The sequence below is a fragment of the Colobus angolensis genome, unplaced genomic scaffold (genome assembly GCF_000951035.1).
Source record: "Colobus angolensis palliatus isolate OR3802 unplaced genomic scaffold, Cang.pa_1.0 Scaffold95, whole genome shotgun sequence".
Taxonomy (NCBI): domain Eukaryota; kingdom Metazoa; phylum Chordata; class Mammalia; order Primates; family Cercopithecidae; genus Colobus; species Colobus angolensis.
Genome location: NW_012123487.1, coordinates 1,721,094 through 1,728,830, shown reverse-complemented (window position 1 = coordinate 1,728,830; position 7,737 = coordinate 1,721,094). Strand labels below are relative to the sequence as shown.

General features: G+C 50.9%; 1 pseudogene; it reads right to left on the bottom strand.

The window, feature by feature from the left end:
* Positions 1-1,718: 1,718 nt before the first annotated feature.
* On the bottom strand, positions 1,719-7,053 carry LOC105504784 (annotated as a pseudogene).
* Positions 7,054-7,737: the final 684 nt, after the last annotated feature.

The window sequence follows — 7,737 nt, the reverse complement described above, 5'->3', positions numbered from 1 at the left end:
CTAGCTTATAAATTAGGAATGCCTTTTTACTCAAAGGAGGTCAACATAAAGAATTGTCTTTATATTTAGGAACCAGACAGAGGCAAGTGTAAATTAATGAACCTGCTTTGAAGCCCATCCCCCACTTGCCCCCAATTCTGGACAAATAGGAAGTCAACAAAAGGCCCCTATCTAAGACATTGGAACAGTAGGCAGACCTACCACGCTGTTCATATAGGAGTTACTCATTAAGCCTCATCATGCACAGGGGGTAGGACCCATTGTCACTGTGAGCAGGGGATTGCTGAGGCCTGGTTCTACCTTGGGACCAGTGCTTATCATCACAGCCTGGGGTTGGACAAGGAAGGCCATGCACTAGAGCAAACACAGTTAAAAATGGATTCTGGCTGGGCACAGTGGCTCATGCCTGTAATCCCAACACTTTGGGAGGCCAAGGCAGGCAGATCACCTGAGGTAGGGAGATCGAGATCATCCTGGCTAACACGGTGAAACCCCATCTCTACTAAACATACAGAAAGTTAGCTGGGTGTGGTGGGACATGCCTGTAATCCCAGCTACTCAGGAGGCCAAGGCAGGAGAATCGCTTGAACCTGGGAGGCAGAGGTTGCGGCGAGCCGAGATCGCACCATGGCATTCCAACCTGGCCAACAAGAAAGAAACTATGTCACAAAAAAAATAAATAAATAAAATAAAATAAATAAAAAAGAATTCTAACTCTGTGTGCATATGAATTTAGGACAAGCTGGAGAAGGATTAGCTGTGATGGTGGAAGGTGGAGGGGGGTGGGCAGGATTAGCCAAGTCATTAAATCCCATTATCTGTAACTGGCCATAGGACACATCATTTCACTGCTATTTCTCACTATTTTTCATATCTCTGCCACCTATGTTGTACATTCCTCGAAGGCTGGAGCCCTACCTCACACCTTTTTGTGTTCCCACCACCTAGCCCAGTACCGTGTAGGCTACAGTTTCTCAAGTAGTATCTGCTCATGTGGTTTAATAATCTTATTGAACATTTTCCTCAAAGCCCTTGAAAAGCAGAACTGACTGTAGAGCCTCTGGAGCTTTGGGGAGACCATGGAGTGTGGTATGAGTAGCCAGAGTACAGCTCCCAGAAACCACAGTCAGGACTTGGGGCCAGCATGGAACGGTCTGAGTAGCAGTGGGTATGAGCACAGTATCTGAGAGGAAAGCACAGATACAAATTCGGGCTTCAGAAGCCAAACAAAAAGAAATGATAGTACCACCCTGGCCCTTTAATGATAAATGTTCTAATGAGAAAAGAAATGCTAATGGCACAGGTCAAGCGAAGCTTTCCTGCTCTGTAAAAATAATGATGACAGTATAATTTGTTAACAATTAACATTTATGAACACCATTAACATGTGATATACAAGCCTTGTTGAGCATCACATGATTAAAATCTTACAACCTTATGATGATGGTCCACCTTTTTTTTTTTTTTTTTTTTTTGACAGTTGGTAGAGCTAGCTGAGGTTTTATTTTGGGGAAAAAAAAAAGACTGAATTGTTTTGTAGCTGAAGATATGGGCAAAGAGGGTGCCCCAGGCAGTAAACTCCCCTGTGGGTGGGCTGAGGGCTAGGGCTGAGCCTCAAGTGGGTCTCCCGTTCCCTGGGTTCCCCTGCACAGTGGCCTCCCTCCTAGGCTCTGGGGCAGCCGCAGGAGGGGCAGGCTGGGAGGGGCTGCCGCAGCTGTTCACTTGGGCAGGATGTCAGAGGACTCAGACACTAGCTTCCCATTGTGGGTCTTGATCTTCTTCACAATCACAGCCCTGGTGGAGCGAGTGTGGCTGAAGGAGCTGGAGCCCAGGCTGTAGCTGAGGCCAAGGGCTTGTAAGGTCCCCATAGGCCAAGTTCAGACCACCTGCATAGCCACTGGTGGTCTTCGTATGGATACTCATGTTCTGCACCCCAGACTCCAGCTGGCTCTCCAGCAGCTTCCTGTAGGTGGTGATCTCGGTGTCCAGGGCCAGCCTGACATTCATCAGCTCCTGGTACTCATCCAGCTGTGTGCCATGTCCTGCTTGGCCCGCTGCAGGGCGGCCTCCAGCTCAGGCAGCTTGGTGGTGGCATCCTTAATGGCCAGCTCCCCATACTGCTCGGCATCTGCGATGGCAGCCTCCAGGGAAGCCCTCTGTTCTTTGAGGCCCTCAATCTCAGCCTGGAGCCGGCTGATGTTCCGGTTCATCTCGGAGATCTCAGTCTTTGTACAATGCAGGTCATCTCCTGCAGCATCTGCAGCTCCTCATACTTGATCTGGTACATGCTCTCAGCCTCAGCCCGGCTGTGGTTGGTGATCTCCTACTGCGCCTTGGATGGTCCACTTTTATAGACTTCAGAAGAATTAAGAAACTTGCCCCAAGGGCCCCAGGTCATAAGTGGAGGGGCTGGATTTGAACATAGACCGAATGACCTCAGAACCCACATAGGAGACCTTCCACTGTCTACCCCTCTTAAGGTGACAAACTTTTTTTGTGTGATTTGTGAATGAGTGAGACTTCTTCTTTGCCTCTGCCTCTGCTGATAAAGACATTTGAGAGGGCCAGGTGTGGTGGCTCATGCCTGTAATCCTAGCACTTTGAGGCTGAGGTGGGCAGATTGCTTGAGCCCAAGAATTAGAGACCAGCCTGGGCAGCATGGTGAAACTCTGTCTCTACAAAAAGTACAAAAATTAGCCAGGCCTGGTGATGCATGCCTGTGGTCCCAACTACTTGGGAGGCTGAGGTGGGAGGATCCCTTGAACCCAGGAATGAGTGAAGATCACACCACTGCACTCTAGCCTGGGCAAAAGAGTGAGACTTTGTCTCAAAGAAAAAGGTAGGGGGAGGTATCTGGGTGAGTGAGCCCTTTGTTCTGGCCCAAAGGAGGCCTGGACCCCAGGGTTCAGCTGCTTTCAGGAGGCCGCTTCTGAAACTGTAGGGCCCCTGAGTGACTCCTGTAAATCAAGATAAGAAAAGCCTTCATGGTGGTGGCTAGAGTCTGGGGACTGAGTATCATGCAGGGGTTGCTGGGGGCAGATGAAAGAAGAGGGCCTTGGGGCAGAGAGAAAAGGGCTTTGTGCAGCTCTAGGGAGCATCTGAGCTAGAGTTCTCCAAGGCTCTTCTTTCTCCCCAGAGCCTCCAGTGAGGTTTGCACACCTTCCTGGGGCTACGCCTGATAGGTAGAGGAAACCTTCCACCCAGGGCACAAGGGTGGGAAGGCTGGACTCTCAGAGGGTCTGTGTTCATAGATGAAATCAAGACAGAGGAGGAAGGGACAGGGTAAGGGATATGGAACTAGATGAAGACCCAGTCACAGTGGCAGTTTCTGGCAGCCACCTGCCTGGTTGAGATGGAAACGCTGATTCCAGCTCCAGCCCCCAGACAGGCTAAGAATATCCCAGAAAAGCAACAGCTACCACCCCCGCCCTTCTTGATCTGCTCCTACATCTGTAGTGCTATGCTGGGCGCCAGCAGGATCTGGGAGGAGAAGGAGTTGGGGACGAAAGGGTGGAGGCAAAAAGGGGGCTTGGTGGAGGCAGAAGGTGAACCAAGACTTAAAGCTTCTGGTGAGTGCTGGGAGAACTGGACAGAGAGAGCTGTTCTCAGGGGACAGTAAAGGAGATGAAGGCAGGATCCAGGGAGTTGAAGGGAGATCAGGACTGAGGATGGGAGAGGTAGAAATGGCCCCTCGTCCATCAAGGAAAGCAGCAGAGCTTATGGCAGGGAAAAGGAGTCACCAGTTCACCCCTGTCCTCTCTATCCCCTTCACCCTGGGCCCTCCAGCATCTCAGCACTGGTCCCTTCTCTCCCCACCCCAGAGCATCACATTCCTCATCTGTGCTCCTAACCCTATTCACTGTTCAAAAGAAACTATATTTGGGCTCCTTAATTAAGTCCTTCTAGCAAAGAGCCTGTGAAATGGGAAAGACATGAGAATTCGGGTCTCCCTGTTGACAGCTAGCAGCACCTCCTCTGTCAATTCCTCTCTTCTCTCTGCTCACTCCCTCCCCCCTCCACTGTTACCTGTAGAGGGGTTCTGCTCCCCTCATTTGTTTTAGTCACCCACTTCTCCCCTGGAGTAAGGTCCTCAGGAGAGGGAGGGAAGGCTGGGCTGGTGCATACCCACCCCCTCTGCACACCTCAGGAACTGAGACTGATGGGCAAGGGAGTTGGGAGTGCCAGGGTGGGGGGCAGCAAGATTCAGGCATTCAGATGCCCAGGCTGGGTCTCCATCCTGGATATTTTAAGAACCTATGTCATCATTAGCCTCTTTGTAGGGGCCCCTTGGAGACAGGGAGGTGCAATGACCTTGGTTTCTGGGGCCTTGATGTTTACTGGGGATATCCTGGGCCTCAGCCATCTTGCCTTCCTCTTCTTTGCCTTCTCACCTTTCAGGGGCCCCTCTAAAGCTTCGAGGGACCTAGGAAGATTTACATTGCTGAGAGCCTAAGCTCCCCTCCCCTTCATCTCCTGGGCTGAACTGGAGGAATGCAGGCCTCACACGGATACTGTGCACACAAAGACTGAGCCCATCAGACAGAAACAGATTAGGGAGAAGCAGACGGGGCTGGAGCTGGAGAGTGAAACAGATTCACAGGACAAATTTTGTTTAGAATAAGAACTGTGGAGTTGAAGGAGGCTTTAGGAATCCTCTTCTAGTCCAATTCCTAAAATGTTATCTTATTCTTTTAATATTCATTTTTTATCTTATAATAAGCGTCAAATCTATAGAATCCCTGCATTTTAATATGATGAAACCAAGTCCCAGAGAGCTGAAATTACTTCCCCAAGGTCATACAACTGGCAGTCATAGACTAGGACTCCTGTCTCCTGCCTTCCTTCTCAGAAGGGAGATAAGAAGAGCCAAAGAGAGGCAAAGTGTGAGCAGCATTGTCTGGAGATGTTCTCTTAAAAGATGGGGACCACCTGCCCAGGTGGGGTGAGTGACAGGAGCATCTATGGTGAATTTGATGGTGATGCACTCATCAATAAGGCTGAATCCTACCCAGGCTAAAACCTCAGTGTAGGCGCTCCAGTTCTTGATCTGGGCTTAGAGTATTTGCTTTAAAGAGCCTTCAGGAATAACCAGTTATCTGAATAGGCACTGTTCTAGGTAATCTACAGAGAGATAAAGACATACAAGGAGCCTGGCCTCAGGGGCTGTCCCATCTAAGGGAGTCTGATACAACCAGCACTGCCCCAGAGGAACATAAGGGAGATGGGCAGACAAGAAGCAACATAGAGATACTATTATAATGAAGATACATGAATCTTAGAATATGAACCCAAACATAACCTAACCAGAAGAGTACACTGGCAAATGTGGGAAAGCCATCACCCTTCTACGAAGCCCACCTCCTCCATGAAGTCTTTCTGGTTTCACTAGGCTTATTCCCCTTGTTCTCCCCCTGCAGAAACATAATAACCCTTCCTCTCAGCTCTCAATGCCACTGGCTTATATACAACAGCAATGTTGTTACTCTTTCTGGATCTCTTTGATTAGCTTGTCTGCTTGTCTTCAAAATTCCATCCATATCCATCTTACACATCTTAGACCCAGAGCCCAGCCCTTAACCAAGTTGTTACGCAGCCACTGTTGTTGAGGGGAAGAGGCTGGAAAGGCTGAAGCCAGAAAGAGTATTAGGTCCCTTCCAATCAATCAAAAAAGGCTTCTTGGAGGAGGTAGGATTTCAAGAGCTTGACAGTCTGAGAGAGGGTTCTGGCCCAGTGGCAGGAGCTCAGAGATTCCAGAGGGATAACCAGAGCAGGAGGGTGGGGAGCATGTGAGCCAGAAAAAGGGTTGGAGGCAGAGCAAGGTGGAAAATGAGGAGGGGGAGTAGGACCCTCTGAGGCACCTGATTTGGGGTTCCTGAAGCAGAGGAGGAAATTCTTGGTTCGGACCAAGAGAACAGTAGGAGGTCAGAGCTGGGCCGGAAGTAGGGTACCACAGTGGTGACACTCTGTGGGTGCTGCTTAGAAGACATGGTCCTAAATGACCTTAATGATAGGCCTTATGCCAGTGAGGGACTCCTGGGAGCAGAGCTGGAAGGACTCATGTGCCATTTAGATCCACATGCCCAGTGTTTCCACCAGAGCAACTCAGTCTCTACAGGGCTTGTCCTTAACTACCGGTGAACTGACTATTCCTTGGTGGCAGATAAAGAGTGACTCAGAACACCATGTAGGAGGAAGTGGGGCCAATTACAGCAGCTGAAAAGAGGGAACACTTTCCCACAACTATGGCGAGAATGAGAGTTTGGGCAGGTCAGCTTGGGCTGCAAGAAAATAAAGATCAGATCCTAGGGAGCAGAGATACACCATTGAGAAAATGCATATTGGGTGCTGAGTTAGGGAGGAGGTACAAGGCTGCATGTGCATGGTGGCAAAGGGAAGGGGAATGGAGACAGGCAGACCACAAGCCTCCAGGAGGGTATGAGTGAGCAGGGGCTGTGGAATGGCTGGGAAATGCTGGTACCTCTGGTAGCTAGAACTGCAGCCCATATGGATTCTAGAACAGCCTATCTGCAGTGACACACACACATATATGTGCACAAATCAACCCTGACAGCAGTGGATCCTTGGAGCTATGTTGGTGGTCTGTGAGGAGCATGGAGGTGACTCCAAGGGCAATCTTGAGAATTTACTGAAATACATAGGCAGGAGTTTTTCTCCACATCGAACCCATGTGCACCTACAAGTTCCACTTACTTAAGAAGCCAGAAGACCCTTGTGCTGGGGGAGGCACACAGAACAGGTTCCAAGAAGGGTGGACATGATCTAACAAGGCAGATAGAATAGGTCCAGAACCAGCTGTGCTCAAGACCTGCAGGTAAGGCCTGGGGAGTCCAAAACCCAGGGCAAAGGGCTGATGGGTACTGAGGAGGGAACAGACAGACCCAGAGAGAAGTGGGCAGGACCCAGCCTAACAGGTTGCTCCTGGGAGTGGGGACAGCTGGGGCCTGACCTGCAGGAAGCATTTAATGATGAAACTCACCTCAACCTGGAGCCAGGGTTGGGCTGGAGGTTGGTCCAACCCTCTTGGGCTTCCATCCACACAGGAGGCTCCGTTCACTATCCAAAACCGGGTAAACCAAGTGGTCCAAGTTCCAGCGTTTCCCCAGGGACCAACCTTATCCATCACCCACCCAAGTGTGAGATCTGTGTATATTAGTGGAGCTGCACAGGGACCAGAGCCAAGGGTCTGCCCCACAGGCTCAGTTGCAGAGAATCAGGACGGCAAGCAGAGGCCTCAGGGGCATATTTGAGACCCTGCTGCTCCCCCTCTCCCCTTCAAGCTGGAACCCCCAAGGAGGCGGGTTGTGACCTGCAAGAAGGCTCTGCCAGGACTCCCAAACAGGCAGGGCAGAAATGTGCCTGCTGCAGCCCCTCTAGCGACCTGGGGGTTAGTGGGCGAGGTGGGGTGGCGAAGAGGAAACAGACCTGACAGTCACATTGGAGGAGCCACTGCAACGCGACCCAGCTGGGACCTGGGCATCCGGTGAGGGCACTCACTACTCACACTGGCCCCCCCCCACAAATTCAAAGGCAGAGGGAAGGAGGGCTGTTCCCATGGTTTATCTGCTACCGCGACCCAGTGCATCAGAACAAGCTGACCCATGCTCTAGCATCCGGAGGAGGAGGTAGGAGCAGCCACCACCCCTCTTCAACTCTGACCCTGAGGAGGCCACTCGAACGACGACCACCGCCTTCCCCTTCCCCGGAACGGGGGAAGGG